Below are 18,141 nucleotides of genomic sequence, written 5' to 3'. Positions count from 1 at the left end.
TAATCTTTGGCCATTTTTTCTAACAGTTTTTACAATTACAAAAGGTTTTCTCTCTATCATATTGGACCTTCATGTTGACCTTAGGAAGAGGAGAGGGCAAAGTGATATTTTCCATAGAAAGAAGCCAGTACTGCTTCTAGGTCTGGATCCCAAAGAGATCATAAAAATGAGAAAAGGACCTACATGTAAAAAAATATTTATCACAGCTCTTCTTGTGGTGACAAAAATATTGGAAATTGAGGGGATGCTCATCAACTCAAGAATGGTTAAACAAGTTATAGATTATGATTCTGATAGAATATTATTGTTCCATAAGAAATGGTGAGCTGGCAGATTTCAGAAAAACCTGGAAAGACTTACATGAACTGATGAGTGAAGTGAGCAGAACCAGGAGATCGTTGTACACAGTAACAGCAGCATTGTACAATGATCAACTTGGATAGACTTGGCTTTTGTCAACAATGCAATGATCTAAGACAATTCCAAAAGACTCACAAGGGAAAATGCTATCCATCCAGAAAAGGAACCATGGAGTCTGACTGCAGATCAAAGCAGATGATTTTCTCTTTTTTTGCTGTTTCTTTTTTTTTTCTTTCTCATGGTTTTTCCCTTTTATTCTGATTCTTCTTTCACAACATGTCTAATGTAGAAATAGATTTCATATGATGGTATATGTATAGCCTATATCAGATTGCATACTGTCTTGGGGAGGGTAGAGGGGAAAATTTAGAATTCAGTCTTATAAAAGTGTTGAAAACTAAAAGTAAATTAAAAAATATATATATTTCACAGATTATCCATAGCAGAGTCAGGATCTGAATCCAGGTCTTCAGACTCCAAATCTAATGCTGTCTGTGACTCATCACACTCTCTGGCATCCCTCAGCCTCGGGGCTTCCTCCTAGGCTGAAGGAACACAGTTCAGAGTCATAGACCTTGTGGCATGAGTTTCAGAAACTCATCCTTCTGTTAAAAGCCTGGAACATCTGCCAGCTGTGCTGGGAAGAGCAGCCCCCTGGGGCCTGGATTGTTGCCTATAGCAACACTGTATCCCTTGGAAACCGACCTCTCACCCATCCCCCAGCCTCGGTATAGCTGCCTCTCAGCAGCCATGGACACAATCAAAAGCCTCCTGCTGTGCCCCCTGGAACATTTTATTATACTAATGCTGGAGATTGCTACTGAGACCCCTGCCCTCCTCTCAGGGTCTCTGTTCCCCCTGGAGTCTCAGCTAAAGTGCCAGCAATCACGATCCCTGTTAACTGTGATGGAACCACAATGTCACTTCTAATAGAGAGAGACCATTCTTCCCTAATGTCCTCATTTTAGAAATAGAGAAACTGAGCCTCAGAGAAAAGAAAAAGAATTGCCTAAAATCACAGTGGGACCGAGACTAGAATCTGGATGTCCTCATTCAGAGAGAGACACACAAACAGATAAACACACACACACACACACACACATACACACAGAAATAGAGACTGAGGGTTAGGGGAGCGAGGGAGGGAGAGAAGGAGAGAGAGAGAGAGAGAGAGAGAGAGAGAGAGAGAGAGAGAGAGAGAGAGAGAGAGAGAGAGAGAGAGAGAGAGAGAGAAACAGGAGCAGGGGTTGGGGTGGAGGGAAGGCTACTAGAGAGAAGGTAAAGTCCAGAGAGTATGGGGCAAAGCTGAGGGTGAAGTGGGTATGACCTGGTGCTTGATGAAATGTTGCTCTTGGCCAGAGACTCACCAATTAAACAGAAGAGAGGGCAGCAGGGTGGAAGACAGAAAAATCCAGAAAGTGGAAGTTTCAAGACCTTGGATTTGGCTTGTCTTTTCTAGGTCAGAGTTTCTTAATTTATAAAATCAAAGTCTCTTCTCTGATCTTTGAGCTCCCAGGGGATGGCTGCTCTGAGTCAGGGTCTCCTACCTGCCTAACTGCCCCATTAATCATACCTTTCTGGCTATAGCATCAGATCTTCACTAGGTATACTGACATTTTAGAAACAATTCCTGGTACCTCTGAATACAACTTTTCATTCACTTTTTTTATCTCGTGCTAGTGCCTTGTCACAAACAGCTCCACATCTCTGACTGAGGGGTTTCCTACCAATCCACAGTTATCTTATCTTGTAACAGTCTTCAGCCAAAGAGAACTTGCAATGATGCTGCAGAAAATTGCCTGGACCCAGAGCCAGAGGACCTTGGTTCAAATCCTGCCTCTGACCCCATACTATCTCTGTGACCCTTCTCACGGCATCTGGTCCCTCCTCTGTCTAAAGCAGGGCTTCTTAAACTTTGTCCATTTGTGACCTCTATTTGACAGATTTTGATGGCATTGTGTGGCTAGGGGCATGTACGGTGCAAAGTGCTCATGCTTTGTGTTCAGAACCAAGACCTCAGTGAAGCTGTGCAATACAACACAGTCAAGTGCCACCAGAAACACCTTAAATTCATTATGCTTTTGATTTTTTAATTAATTTTTAGTTGATGCAGTTTCAGAAATCTTTCATTGTTGCCAAATTTTTCTCCATCCCCTATGGGGTTGGGACCCGCAGTTTAAGAAACACTCATCTAAAAGATATCTAAATGGTCTCAGGTGGAAGGAATCACTAGTGGGTTTATGCATTCCCCAAAACTTGAGAGGAGAGGAACTCAGTGTCTGTCTGTCACCCACCGGTAGTCCAGTGATCTTTCTCAGGCACAAACCCTACTCATAACAACGTAGACCTGTTCCAAAACTAGTCCTGTTTGGGGCCAGATGAGCTGAACTCCAAGGAGTGTCAAAGGTCACTCTCCATAGCGAAGAAATCTCAGAGGCAGCTAATGGGCCTCCATGAAGCTGGGAGGCAATCATCACTGTATGATCATTAGCTGATTCACTAAGAAGAAGTGATGCAGACCTCATTCATCTACCTAGGAGGTGTCATCACAGCTCCTGCTGGAACACTGAAGGGAGCTTTTGTCCAAGAGGGAGTGAGTTCTCAGGGTCACAGTTTTGCAGGTAGTATTGAAATGAAGAAAAACCTCCTTCTAATGGGGCTGGCTGTGTGCTGATTGGAAAAGTGAGATTGCTGCCTTTTCTTTTTAAAAGTTACTCAAAGGCATTTCAATAACTAAAAGTAATTTAAGCAGAGGAAAAAAGAAATCTCTGATGCCTACTGAGCACCAAGAAAATATCTGTGGCTAAGGGTTGGAGGAAGGTGGAAGGAAAGAGATCCTGGAAGGAAGATTGTGAAGGCTATAAGATTGTTGCAGTGTTACCTAGGTCCCACCCAGAAGATACTGGTAGCTCTCAGTGTGTGTGTATGTCTGTGTCTGCATGTGTCTGTGTGTGTATGTCTGTGTCTGTGTGTCTGTGTCTGTGTCTGTGTCTGTGTGTCTGTGCGTCTGGGTGTGTCTGTGTCTGTATGTGTGTCAGTGTGTGTGTGGATCCCTAGAATGTGTCAGGATAGACCATGCCAGCAAGTGATTTCCCATGATATACCCATGTGGGTCCCCATGGTATGGTCCATGTGGATTCTCATTTGGGCTCCTGGGGCACATCAGTGAGATTTCCTATAATGTTTCTATGAAGTGGGACTTTATAGAGAACATAAAGGTTTACCAAGCATTTACCATGTTATCTTTCTTACTTATTATCTCATCTAATTTTTTACACCTTCACTCTGTGAGGTAGTAGTAGTAGAAGTAGTAGTAGTAGTAGTAGTAGTAGTAGTAGTAGTAGTAGTAGTAGTAATAGCTAACATTTCTCATGTTCATCTTTCATTGCTGAAGAAGACCATGCCATCAGAGAAATGATGACATGACTTGCACTTGACTTTGTTTTGAGGGAGGGAGGGCTGTGCAGGTCACCAGCCTCACCTCTCCTCCAGAGCCATCCGAATCCAGTGACCAGATATTCCTCAGGATGACTGGAGATGGCCCAGGATGCACTGGGAGACCTTGGGCCCTTTAGGCCTAATCTTTTAGCTAACATTTCTATAGCAACCTACTAAGCACTTTACAATTATTATCTCATTTGACCTTCACAACAATCCTGGGAGGTAGATGTTATTGTTATCCCCATGTTACAGATGAGGACACTGAGATAAACAGAGGTCCAGGATCACATAACTGGCATGTGTTTGAGGTATTACTTGACCTCACCTTGACTCCCAGATCAGGGCTCTACCAACCACACCACCTAGCTAAATGAAAGAATATGTGTGAAGGTCCCTGTAGTATGTTCATGAGTTATATAGTAGGTCCATAGGTTCGTATACATTTCTAGCATATATCTGCAGGTTCCTGTGGCAGATCAAGGTGGTTTGGGGCTATCAAATCAAAGGTTCCATAAAAAGAAAAGGATCTTCCAAAAAGCTAAAACTATCATTGTAAGAAAATGAAACATAATTGAATCAATATTGCCACGCAGGAGTGTGTGTGTGTTCACATGCATACATATCCTCCCCTATGGCTCCACTCACCATCCTTACACCTTGCCAAAACAAAATACCTTTCTCTGACCACTGCTCCCCTTTGCCCATTAGACATAAGCACCTTAAGGGCAAAGGATTGTTTTCTGTTTTGTACCTGTGTCACCAGTACCTACCACAGTGGTAGGTACCACAACTACCTAGCAAGCACTTAATCAAAGTCTTTTCCTTCGTTTAAACTTGACATTCTCCTCCCATTAGCTTCCTGCAGAGTCATGCCAAGATCTACCCATGACTTCCTGGGTTACCAGAGTGGAAGGTTACAGATGACACATATTCTTCCAAAAGTGCCTCCCTGGAGAGCTCAGAGATGTTTCATGCATAGACATTCCTTCACCACCAACACCACCACCACTAGCACTTATAGATCAAGCAAATCACTTAAGGAAGAGACATTTTTTTAGAAAAAGGCAATAATCTTTTTAAAAAGCTGCATCCATCCTAGACAGCACAGATCTTCCTTAGGGAGGGAGTGGGCCATCTCTTCCCTAATGGCTCTCCCTCAATGTTGGTAAATGACAGGGGTTGGGGATGAGCATAACATGCACTTGTAAACATCACTGTACACTGTGTGTATATTCTTATCAATGAGGATGCCAGGGAAACATTCTGGGATAGATGAAATCAGCCTGATACCTGTGGAGAGACCCCCGGATATCTCTGTTTAAAATCCTTACTGTGGCATGCTGAAATGCCTTTTTAAACTGGAATCATAGATTGTTAAAGCTGGAAAGGATCTTTCTTTCTAGTCCAATCCTTTCCCATTTAACAGTTGGAAAAACTGAGGTTCAAAAAAGTGAAAGAACTTGTTTAAAAGACCTGCATCACCACTAGGTCTTATTTCTCCTGATTCCTAGACTGAATTAAACACACACATGTACTTTCCCTCTCTGTCTCTCTTTCTCTCTCTCTGTCTCTCTCTGTCTCTCTGTCTCTCTCTCTTTCTCTCTCATTCATGTATACATAAATCATGTATACTCACACATACATATCTGCATATATCACCAACACATACACACTCACACATATGAACATCACGTTACATAGAAAGTACATAGACAGACAATACATTAACATACGGTAGTCAGAGGTAACTGAAAACACAATTTGACAGAAAGAATGATAGGCTAGGAGTCAGAAAACCTGGGTACTAATACTGAGTTCTGAAACTTCCCACCTGTGACTGTCAGCTCCTTGTGGGCAGGGACTACCTTTTGCCTTTCATTGTATCCCACTTAGCACAGTGCCTAGCATGCTTAATAAATGCTTGTTGACTCCCTTTGACTTTGTAATCTTGGTTTGACAATTTGTTGCTGCTCCCTGGGACTGTTTCTCTATCTGCAAATGAGGTATACAGACTAGGGGATCATAGAATCTCAGATTTAGAGCTAGAAGGGACATTAGAGGTCATCTTCTCCAAGACCCTCATTTAAAGGTGAAAGGCTTAAGGTCCAGAGAGGGGAAGTGACTTATCCAAAGTCATCCAGGTAGAAGGTGATGGAACCATGAATCAAATCAAGGTCCTCTGACTTCAAATCCAGCATCCCTTTTATCAAGCTAGCGAAAATTCTTCTGTTCCTTCCTTTTCTTATCCTTTTGAGGGCAGGACCAGCTGGAGGGGGAGGGAGAGAACATAACTGACGTGGAAATTCATATTGTATGACTGTATGTATTTGTAATAGATTTTATTTTTCTTATTTCCTCATTCCAAAGAGAATTTGGAATTTTAAGAAAAAATACTAAAAAGTACGCTAAGAAACAAAAAGAGGGAGGGGGAGGGAGTGGAGAGAGAGGGGTGAAAGAAAGAGAGAGAAAGGAAGGAAGGAAGGAAGGAAGGAAGGAAGGAAGGAAGGAAGGAAGGAAGGAAGGAAGGAAGGAAGGAAGGAAGAGATAGGGAGAAAGGCAGAGAGATGCTGCAAGAGAGACAGAGAGAGACAGAGAGAAGGTGAGAGAGAGAGAAAACCCCACTAAAACAAAAAAATATCAAAATGGTCCTTCCGTTTCTGAATCCTATGACCCCACATCTCATATAGTATCTTATAGTGTTGTCTTACTTAATTGCTTGCTTACTTACATTATAGTGTTGTCTTCCCAAGCAGACTATAAGCCTGTGAGAAGCAGTAAGAGGCAGAGGTCGCCTTTGGTAAATGGGGTACCCCAATGCCATGGCAAAGATATTTCAGAATGTGTCTGACACCTTCCCAGAATATAAACTGAGCCAACATCCCAAGGAAACTCCAAATTTCGTAGCACCCTCCTGAAGGGAAGGCCAGAGAACAGATTCACAGCTACTCCTCACCTTCTCCTTTCTTTATGGATGATCTAACTCAGACCAAATCAGAAAAATATTTCCAAGCATTCTCCCCTCCCATGCCCACCTTCTATCCGCATATGCACAAATTCTAAGGCAGAGAAAAAAATCTAAGGATAATAGATTTAGAAATGGAAAATAACTTAAAATCCAGCTACTCCAATCTCTTCAGTTTTACAGATAAGGAAACTGAGGCCCAACAGTATAGTAGAGAGCACAAACTGCTGGGCTTCAGGTCAGAAAGCTTTGAGTTTAAATCTCACCTCTGACTCTTATTAGCTGTGTTACCCCAGATAAGTCACTAAACCTCAATTTCCTCCTCGGAAAAAAAATAATAGGTCGAGGGAAGGGGTTAAATGGTTTCTAAGGTCCCTCTAAGCTCCAAATCTCTAATCAATAGTGTTAAGTGACTTGCACAAGAGTCATAACTTCACGCTGCCCCTTTTCATTTCTGGGTTCCTAGAGCTATGAGCCGCCGTGTGCATCCAGTAACAACTTCGGAAGACTCTATCAGCCCGCTGCCTTGTTTAGATTGCATTGAATGCAGCTGCTTTAGACATTCTCTGAAAGAAGAGGGATGTGTCCAGAACCCAACCCTCTCCCCTTTTTCTTAGCTCAAATGACTGCTTTCGCTAGCAAATAAATATGTGTAGGAGTCTTCATGCATACAGGCTTGTAGGCACCCTCCCTCACATACCACCTTCTGAGTCTTTTCTTAAACCCCCCAGGGTCCTCCTTCCCACCTGCGTTCCAGAAGAGTTTGTAATGTTTCATGGAGTTCTGAAATGTTTAATTATGTTTTTTCAATATTCAGTTCATTCAGTTGTGAAGTGTATGGTCATTTCCTCCTCATTCGTCTCCTTGCATTAACAAGCACACTTCCATTTTCAAAAGGTCGACCTGTATCTCAGGAAAATTAGCGGTGCTGATTTCTCAATTATCATGCTGCCACCTCCAAATGGCTGTTTGAAAACCTCAAAAGGGAGGAGGCACTCACTGGCCTAAAATAACCACTGGTTGTTTTCAAGTATCCATTATCCATAACGACCAGGACTCAACAGATAATCAATTCATTTCCACCATCTCTTCCCCTTATTCCTTGCTCCCTCTCACCTTAGGAACTCCAACAGGATTCTATTTTTTTCCACTATCAGACAGGAAGTGAAGAGCAGTTTCTAAAAAGTAAACTTCTGGGGCCTTGACTCCCTTCTCATGTTGTCAGAAAATATAGCACCAAGTCTTGGATCACCACAGGACAGAGCTGGACAGAAAAGGTAAAAGAGACTCTAGACTGAAGTTCTAAAGATCTGAAATTTTATTCCAGATTTTAAGTAGTGGTGTGACTTCAAGTGTCTTCCTATCTCTGGGTCTCAACTTATCTGTAAGTGAATACGTAAGCTTCTTGAGGTCAGGACATCCCCAATTTCTAGTATAATGCCTAATGCACAATTGGTTTTTAATAAATGCTTGTTGAATTAAATCTGTAGGCCCTCCCTACCTCAAAATCATAGCATCCTAAGAGGACTGGATCATTAGACCAGAAATCTCTGACAGATATTGGGGCTCATGATAAAAAGGTCGACTAGGGATGGGTGCACAGGTATCCTCAGTCCAGCGGGGGTATTAGAATCTAGAGCCTGAGCACAGGAACAGCAGGAAAGAGTAGGTTCAAATAGAGGTAAACCTAAATATTAAGGTATTCAGGAAACACTAGGAAATACTAGTCAATGACAATCTTGTTTAGGGGGATGAGAAGGGGATATAATAATACAGCTAATAATAGCTAACATTTATGAGTCATTTCTAAGCACCAGACATCATGCTAAAGTACTTGATCATTATTGTCTCACTTGATCCTCACAATAACTCTGGGAGGTAGGTGCTATCATTATCACCTACCAAGTAGACGCAGACCTTTACCACTGACTCAGACAACCAGGTGTTCCTCAGATTTGACACTGAGGCGAATTGACCATTCCTAACATTGGACATGAATGCAAATGGCACCCTCAGTGTTTCTGCTGTGGATAAGAGTATATAGGCAAGGAGCCTATGATCACCACCACCACCAATGACAAAGGTCATCTGACAAAGAAGACATTGAGCATAGGGTCCTGGGCATTGAGAAATACAGAACTGTAGATGAGAAGCAGAGACAAGGTATCTTTCTCTCGAATCTTAAGCTTTCATCATGGAAGCTACAGTAGAGGATGAGAAACTCCAAGAAAATTTGGCAATGAAGACAAATGGAAGATTCTTGATAAATGCAACAAAAGAATAGACTGGCTGGGTAAAAACCAGACCACTGAGTAGGAAGAATTTGGGCATCAGAAGAAAGAATTGGAGGTGTGCAACCCCATTATTAGCAAGCTGTACCAGAGTGGACAAGTAGGGGCACTAGCTCTAGAGCAGCTAGATGGCATCATGAATAGAGCACCAGGCTGGAGTTGGAAAGATCCGAGTTCAAATGCACACTCAGATACTCACTAGCTGTGTAACCCTTGCATATCATATAACCCCTATTTGCCTCTTTTCCTTATCCATAAAATAGGAACACATTGGGAAAAGAAATGTCAAAGCATTCCAGTATGTTGGCCCAGAAAACCAAGTTGGACATGAACGAATGGCAGGGCAGTCAGAGTGGACGGGGTATGCCTGGGAGGGTTTCTAGGGGGTGGAACAGTACCACCTGGAGATGCTTTGGGAGGCCAACTAAATGAACTAGAAGAAAGTTTTCCACACAACTGCCCAGAAATTGAAGGACTCCAATTTGTAACCAAGGCAGTGGTAGTTTAAAAGTAATCCTTAAGCTACTATGTAAATCTGGGCACTTTTTAAATGCCTGAATGTGTGCAAAGGGAGAGAACTGAACAACATTGCAATTACATCAGTTCTGTAAACAAGTAAAAATGCAATTCTTGTCCTGGAGAATAAAATATTTTAAATTGGCTCCCAATAAAAAAAGAATTCTTTGCTCACACAGGGCAGAAACAAGGCCCCGTGTTACCCATTCAAGTTCCCCCATCCTCCCTGAACCCCAGGCAGCCGGTCTAATTCAAGCCAGTGGCTGCCATGACGCCACATAATAAGCTACTAGTCTTAATTTCAGAGTCTAGGGATGATATCTCGTTAGGCTGTTGATTATCCTCATCTTTGGATGTGGCATAGTAGCTTGCAACTGACCTGCCTCTATTAGTCTCCTCATTCCCTGGTACTGCTCTTGGCTTTATTGAATTTGCAAACAGATTCCCCCACCCCTACCCCAAATCAAGTGCCTAGGAAACAGGGGAGATGGTCCCTGCAGGACTGCCTTGAAAGCACCATGACTTCCTCATGCGGTCAGATTCATTTCCCATGGACTGGAGCTTGAAACTGCTTTTTTTTTTCTATAAGTAGAACAAGGGCCTTAATCACAGGGGAGAGGTCTTAGGCTGGTGACCCGTCTATGGCAGCCAGGGAGGAGTCATCCAGAATGTCTGCCCTGAGGCACAGAAACCCATGGGGATGTGACCATGCCACTGAAGCAGCCTAACTGTGGTAAGGGGAATGCCCAGCCCTATGCACCCAAAAGTTTGGATTCAATCAAAGGGTCGCACCTGAGGACCTAGAGGGCCACATATGGCTTCAAGGCTGCAGGTTCCCCGCCCCTGGTCTACACAGTGATAACAAAGTTCCTTTCCTGAAGCACCAGATCAATTCTCATATTATCATACTTGGAACAGACAAGAGACTTTCAGAGCTTTTTCATGATCCCTGAAGCCTGATCTAATCCCAGAGAGATGTTAAACTATGCCTATTAAGTAATAGTAGTGGGGATATTCTCTGAAGATAGAAGGTGTTTGGGTGAGAGAAAAAGAAAGAAAGAAAGAAAGAAAGAAAGAAAGAAAGAAAGAAAGAAAGAAAGAAAGAAAGAAAGAAAGAAAGAAAGAAAGAAAGAAAGAAAGAAAGAAAGAAAGGAAGAAAGGAAGAAAGGAAGGAAGGAAGGAAGGAAGGAAGGAAGGAAGGAAGGAAGGAAGGAAGGAAGAAAGAAAGAAAGAAAGAAAGAAAGAAAGAAAGAAAGAAAGAAAGAAAGAAAGAAAGAAAGGAAGGAAGAAAGAAAGAAAGGAAGAAAGGAAGGAAGAAAGAGAGAGAGAGAAAGAAAGAAAAAGAAAGAAAGAAAGAAAGGAAGGAAGGAAGGAAGGAAGGAAGGAAGGAAGGAAGGAAGGAAGGAAGGAAGGGAGAAGGAAGGAAGGAAGAGAGAGAAAGAGAGAGACAGAAAGAAAGAAACAGATAACAGATATGGAGAGATGGATGATGAGTGGACAACTGGATGAATGAGAAGACAGAGCATTTATTAAGCTCTCAGTAAGTGCTGGCTTTGGAGCAGACTGAAGTGGGGGAGAGGTCTGAGATCCCCTACAAGACAAGGCAAGAGTTGACTATCCGGGTCAAGAAACCCAGGCTAGATGGTGGGGAGTTGACGGTCCAAGGAGATGTAGCACAGTGGGGGGTTACATTGAGACTCAAGCTTTGGTCTGGACTGGGTGAAAGGGTACATAAGCTCCAAGTAAGTCCTATCCTTCCCCCTCTGTGTACTCTTCCCACTCTCTAGGCCCCACATTCCCACCCCTTCCCAGTCTCTCTTCCAGTTTGCTAGGAGGGCTGCCAATCACTCTGTAGGAGCCACTCTCCCTCTCTTAGTTTTAGGGAATAGAATGAGAAGTGGACTAGAAGATGAAAGAAACAAGGAGTTTTAAGAGGCACAGGGAGCAGGACAAGATGAGAGGGCCAAGGAAAGGTTCCAGGCTACAGGGAGAGGGAGAGAGCGGCCCCTCCCTCCTGCCTGGCTTCCCAGAAGGAGAAGGAGCCCAATATCCACCTTCTTGTTAAGAGAATATAAACAGTAGCTCGGTAATAGAGGGATGGAGATCACCTCGTTCCCACCTTCATTTCAAGAATTGTGAGAGGAGAAAAGACCTACCCTTGATTTACCCAGAAAATTAATGGACAAGGGGGATTAGAACCCAGGTGGCCTGATTCCCAATCCCAGGATTTCTCCATTACACCAAAGTTCTCCTTTTCAACTTTAGATTCCCTGCCCAACATGGCAAGTCCCAAAGCGAGGAATACACACCTAGTGCAAAGTGTTTTGTTAGGATCCACATTAGAAAAAAACTGTAGAGTGACCGCTATTCCCCAAATCTTATGGGTGTCTAGGACCCCAAAAGCAATGCAGGTGGGGGTCTCCTTTGAGACTCTCAGCTCAACTCTACCCCATGGAAAGACCATCTCCATGATACTAGCCCTTAGGTTTGTGATGATGCATTTGATACGAGGCCATCAATTTCTCCTGGAGAGTTAAAGTATGATGAATGAGAGACTCAAACAGTTCTACCCAAGACAGACATCTGTCTTACTCCCCTTGCTTCATTACTTCTTACATCATACTCCCCTACATCACCAATGAAAAATAAGCTTAAGTGGGAGCAGAAAGGACTCAGGTAAGATGTTAGGAAGGAACTTTTGACTGGGCTACACTGAGGCAGTGTCTGGGGTGGGATGGAGTGTCTCTGGACACTGAACTGTTTTCCAAGGGAAAGAAGACAATCTCCCACACTATCTTTGATACAAGGTTCCTCAAACGCAGGAGAATGACTCGTTTGCTCTCTGGAGAGCACTTCCAGTCTGAAGATTCTATGATTCAGTGATTATTTCTCCTGTAGTTTGTATGTACAAACTACTCAATTTTAGCCAAACTACAGTTTATCACAGAACAAGGTAGCTTGTATCTAATATCCTGCTTGAAAAGCTAAATCACACAGGATATGAGAACTCTGGAGTGGTGGCCAAGCTTTTAGCATTCTGACTCACATGTTATATACTAACATTACTGTCGTCAAGCAGGCCCCACAGCCTTGCCCTTCCAGTGAGTACCCAACTCCATTAGTGCCCTCAGCCCATCATCATTCGCAGAAAGTAATTAGGCCTGTGGCTTCCAGGGACAAGAGAATGAATTGTTCAAAATGTAACTCAGACACACTCAACTTGCTAGTTCCTCTCCTTCAGCCCTCCCTGCCTACACGTTATAAATGAAGCTGGGTGTGCCTTGATCTCCTCAATAGCTGTGCCCTTGCCCATCTATGTGTGAAAAGAATTTTAACATGTACCACCTGGATACACCCCCCACTCACACACAGGCCCCACAAAAAAACTAACCCAGGTTCAAAGTGCTCTGTGGGTCCGCATCCACATAAACCTCTCTCTCACCAGCCCCAACCAATGTATTTATTTTGTTATTTAACGAGAAGACAATTCTTCAAGACAAAGGCATTTGCTAATGTAGAATTGGGGGTGAGGAAAAGTAGCAGTAGAACTTACCTCCCCCAAACATGAGTACATTCTACTGTGAACACACACACCTACCACCATCATCATCATCATCATCAGTACAAAGAATAGACCTGCCCAGGAAACATACGTGAAGGATCTTACACATGTGGCCAGGGCATTATGGAGAGACAACTCCTATTCCAATGCTATAGGACCACCAATGTCTTCTTTTGTGGCCATAGTGCCTTCCCTTACTGAGTGTGCTTCCTGCTGGATCAGCTTCCTGCTAGCTACTCCATCCTATTTAATCTCTTTTGCTGTCATCTGTTGCATGGGCATCCCAAGCTTCTGTCCCCTTCTGAAGGTGCTATCTCTTCCCCACAGGAGCAGAAGTAGGGCTCTGCCATCTCTCTTTCAAGACAATCTAGAACTATGGTTCATTGCATCTCAAGAGAAAGGCAAATCCTTCACATATCCAGTCACTGGGCTATGAAAAATCCTCAGTGGTTTCTCTTTTCGTAAGAGGGAGACAAATCAGCTCCCAAGTTATTAGCTTGTATGACATTATTTTCACCATCTATTCCCAGAGTCTTAGCTTCCATGAGCTAAACACTTTTAGAGCTATCTAAATGGCTAATTAAAGCCCTCAGACATTTAATTTGTCTTTGAACCTTTCCCTCTTGCTAGCAAGATCCAAATCCATATCCCAAGTCTCTATCCGTCTTATGGTTAGAAAATCCTTATAACCCCAATTTCATTAATAACTACCTATCTGCATGCCCTCAAATTACCTAAGGGGCTGCCATCTAAAAAATCAAGTCAACAGGCATTTATTAAGTACTTACTATGTTCCAGGCACTGAGCTAAGAGGTAGGAATATAAAAAAGACAAAGGTTCCTTCCCTTAATTAGCTTCCAGTCTGATAAGGAAGACAACATGCAAAGTCATATAGATGTTGACTAAGTCAATGCTACCAGGTTTGAGTCCTATGTGTAAATCAAATACTTCTTCCTCACCAGCTTACATTATCTTAGATCTGCTTTCTAGAATTATTGAATGGGAAGGGCCTTTAGAAACAAGTTGATTCAATGCCCTCACCTCAGAGAAGAGGAAAGTGAGGCTCAGAGAGGTTCTCCAGGTTACCCGGTAAGTTAGTCCCAGAGCTGGTCCTCCATCTAAACAGGGTTCTTTCATCTATAATAAGTGTCTTCCTTATTACAGTTCTTCAGAAACCCAAGCCCTGCTGATCAGACTCCAGGACTGACATTTTCCGAAGCTTCCTCAGAATGAGAATCAATAATCAAGTTGCTCCCTGCCCCTGGAAAGTGAGACCAGGATTCCAACCTAAAATGCCATGTTAATCACATCTTGGTAGGACTATTCTGTAAGGAGAGGCTTGCTGCCACATTGGCTATGATTTGAGGGTCTCCAGAAGCACTGGCTATCTATCCTAGCTTTCCCTGGGGTTCTTAAAATATTAGACAGAGCACATGTGTAGGGTTCTACTCATTTCTGATGTGACAGAGCTGGCAGGGGCCCCTAGCCCAACCTCCCAGCAAGAGCAAGAACCCTTCCTGCAGCATCCTCTCAAGTTAGTTATCCAGCTTGTACTTGGATCCCTCCAGGAACAAGGAACACAGTTTGGAAGGATGAATTCACTACTGCATCCTATTTTGTCCTGAGTCTCTTCTCCTGCAGCCATTACCCAATCCAGCAAAGGAGGGTTTCACCATCCCATCTTGAGGATTCTTAAAACTAAGTTAAGAGCACCCTGAGCATTGTCAAGTCCAACCCTCATTTTGCAAGGCAGGAAAGTAAAGCTCAGAGAGAAGGAGCTTGTCCAAAATTACTCAATCAGCTAGAAAGCAATGGAGTCAGGGCTGGCCTCTGGGTCTTCTCCTTCCTAAGTCAGAACTCTTCCCACTCAACTCCACCACCTCCCAGGCATGCCAGTTTTAAATGAGAAACTTTCTTCCAATGACCTTTGGAACCAATGACTATAATTCCTTCTGGCTCAACATTCTCTGGAAGACAAGAGTTGCTACTAACTCTCTGGCTCCCTCTACCAATTAAATCCTTGGCTTCCTTTCAGAGAGATTATTTAAACTAATCAAGATAAGATTCTATCTTAATCTTTCCCCTAAATAGCCATTCCTTACTGAAGGAGCATGTATATGTTTCCCAAAAATATACTAGAGCATCTGAGAAGAGCTAAAAACACTGCAGTTTCCTCATCCCAATACAGTCACCATTCAATTAACCAGCAACAATTATACACCCATATTAGCATTAAGTACACACCTACCATGTGCCAGGCGATGTGCTAGACAGTGGGGTACTGAAAAGGTCCCCACCCTCATGAAACTTATATTCTATAGGGGGAAATATCAGATACACAAATAAGTACACCCAAAAAGATATACAGAATAAATGCCCGGAAAATTTGGCAGGGGGAGGCAACTAGGGGGAATCAGGAAAGCCTCATGCAGGAGGGAATATGTGAGCTGAACTTTGAAGACAGCCAGGCAGTCTAAAAGGTGAAAGTGAGGAAGGGATGCTTTCCAGGTAAGGGGTAACACCTGTTCAAATCACAGAGTCAGTAGATGGAATGTCAGTAGCCATGAATAACTACAAGACCAGTTTGGCTGGACCACAGAGGACATAAAGGGATTTTCTATATAATAAATAATGGAAAAGTAGGTTGGAATCAGGTTGTGAAGGGCTTTGGATACCAAGCAGGGGAATTTGCATTTTATCCTAAGATAATAGGAAGCCTTTGAAATTTGTTGAGCAGAGAAGTAACCTGGACAAACTGAGTGCTTCAGAAACACCACTTGGGTGAATGTGGGAAGGATGAAGTAGAAAGAGGAAGAAGCTGAAGCAGGGAGATAGATTAGGAAGCTATGGTAATAATCACCCTCAGATGGGTGGCAAGAGGGACATCCAGGTGGAGAAGCATGACGTTTACTAGCATCATATCAACTTAGAGGTATCAAAAGGCAGCCTTGGCCCAGGGCTAGGAAAACTCAAACTTGGTCACTCTTTTCTGTTAAAGAATAAAAGTCACATAAAAGCTTCCGGGGGGAGGAGCCAAGATGGCAGAGTAGAAAGATACACATATACTAGCTCATAACCCACAGGCCATAAAATACCTATGAAGAAGAACTCCCAACAAATTCTGGAGCAGCAGAAGCCACAGAACAACAGAGTGGAGGAGATGTCTGTTCCAGAGAGACCTGAAAAACTGACCCAAAAGGTCAGTCGTGCACCGGATCCAGAGCAGAGCCCAGCCCTGCCTTGGCCACTTGGCACCGAGAGGAGCAGATCTGAGCAGGCTTCAGGGACAGAATCTCCAGCCACAGCACAGGTCCCTCCACCCACAGGCGCCAAAGGTCAGTGAGAGGGTCTTTTCAGCTTGTGGAGAGGGGAGTGGGGTGTCTCCATAACTCAGGCCCCCTTGGGAGGCAGCAGCAGAGGCAGCAGCAGACAGGGGCTCCCAAAGCAGGCAGGAGCCCAGATCCATTGTAGATCCATTGTTGAAGATCACCGTGTAAACCCCCCCCCCCCCCCCCCCCCGATGGAACTAAGCCCTGCCCCCACCTGAGCACTTGAACTTAATCTCACACTGAATAGCAGCCCGCCCCCCCCCCAAAGCCCTGCTGCTGGGAAGTAGCATTTGCCCAAGTGCTAGCTGAGTGGAACTGGAGGTGAGGTGGGTGTGGAGAGGAAACTCAGAAGTCAAGTAACTGGCTGGGAAAATGTCCAGAAAAGGGAAAAAAAATAAGACCATAGAAGGTTACTTTCTTGGTGAACAGATATCTCCTGCCATCCTTTCAGATGAGGAAGAACAAAACTTACCATCAGGGAAAGACATAGAAGTCAAGGCTTCTGTATCCCAAACATCCAAAATAAATATTCAATGGGCTCAGGCCATGGAAGAGCTCAAAAAGGAATTTGAAAATCAAGTTAGAGAGGTGGAGGAAAAACTGGGAAGAGAAATGAGAGAGATGAAAGAAAAGCATGAAAAGCAGGTCAACACCTTGCTAAAGGAGACCCAAAAAAATGCTGAAGAAAATAACACCTTGAAAAATAGGCTAACTCAATTGGCAAAAGAGGTTCATAAAGCCAATGAGGAGAAGAATGCTTTCAAAAGCAGAATTAGCCAAATGGAAAAGGAGGTCCAAAAGCTCACTGAAGAAAATAGTTCTTTCAAAATTAGAATGGAACAGATGGAGGCTAATGACTTTATGAGAAACCAAGAAATAACAAAACAAAACCAAAAGAATGAAAAAATGGAAGATAATGTGAAATGTCTCATTGGAAAAACAACTGACCTGGAAAATAGATCCAGGAGAGACAATTTAAAAATTATGGGACTACCTGAAAGCCATGATGAGAAAAAGAGCCTAGACATCATCTTTCATGAAATTATCAAGGAAAACTGTCCTGATATTCTAGAACCAGAGGGCAAAATAAATATTGAAATAATCCACCAATTATCTCCTGAAAGAGATCCAAAAAAAGAAACTCCTAGGAACATTGTGGCCAAATTCCAGAGTTCCCTGGTCAAGGAGAAAATATTGCAAGCAGCTAGAAAGAAACCATTCAAGTATTGTGGAAATACAATCAGAATAACACAAGATCTAGCAGCTTCTACATTAAGGGATCAAAGGGTGTGGAATAGGATATTCCAGAAGTCAAAGGAACTAGGACTAAAACCAAGAATCACCTACCCAGCAAAACTGAGTATAATACTTCAGGGGAAAAAATGGTATTTCAATGAAATAGAGGACTTTCAAGCATTCTTGATGAAAAGACTACAGCTGAAAAGAAAATTTGACTTTCAAACACAAGAATGAAGAGAAGCATGAAAAGGTAAACAGCAAAGAGAAGTCATAAAGGACTTAAACATAAAGTTGAACTCTTTACATTCCTACATGGAAAGATAATATTGAAACTCTTGAAACTTTTCAGTATCTGGGTACTGGGTGGGATTACACACACACACACACACACACACACACACACACGCACACACACAAAGAGAGACAGAGAGCACAGAGTGA

General features: G+C 43.0%; 1 protein-coding gene across 3 annotated transcripts in view; it reads right to left on the bottom strand.

Moving 5' to 3' along the window:
• The window catches only part of INSC (INSC spindle orientation adaptor protein), a 161,413-nt gene that overhangs the window by 88,474 nt on the left and 54,798 nt on the right, over positions 1-18,141 (bottom strand). The gene's annotated exons all lie outside the window — the stretch shown is intronic.

This window comes from Notamacropus eugenii, chromosome 6, assembly GCF_028372415.1.
Source record: "Notamacropus eugenii isolate mMacEug1 chromosome 6, mMacEug1.pri_v2, whole genome shotgun sequence".
Classification (NCBI taxonomy): domain Eukaryota; kingdom Metazoa; phylum Chordata; class Mammalia; order Diprotodontia; family Macropodidae; genus Notamacropus; species Notamacropus eugenii.
This window is presented reverse-complemented; position numbering and strand designations above follow the sequence as displayed.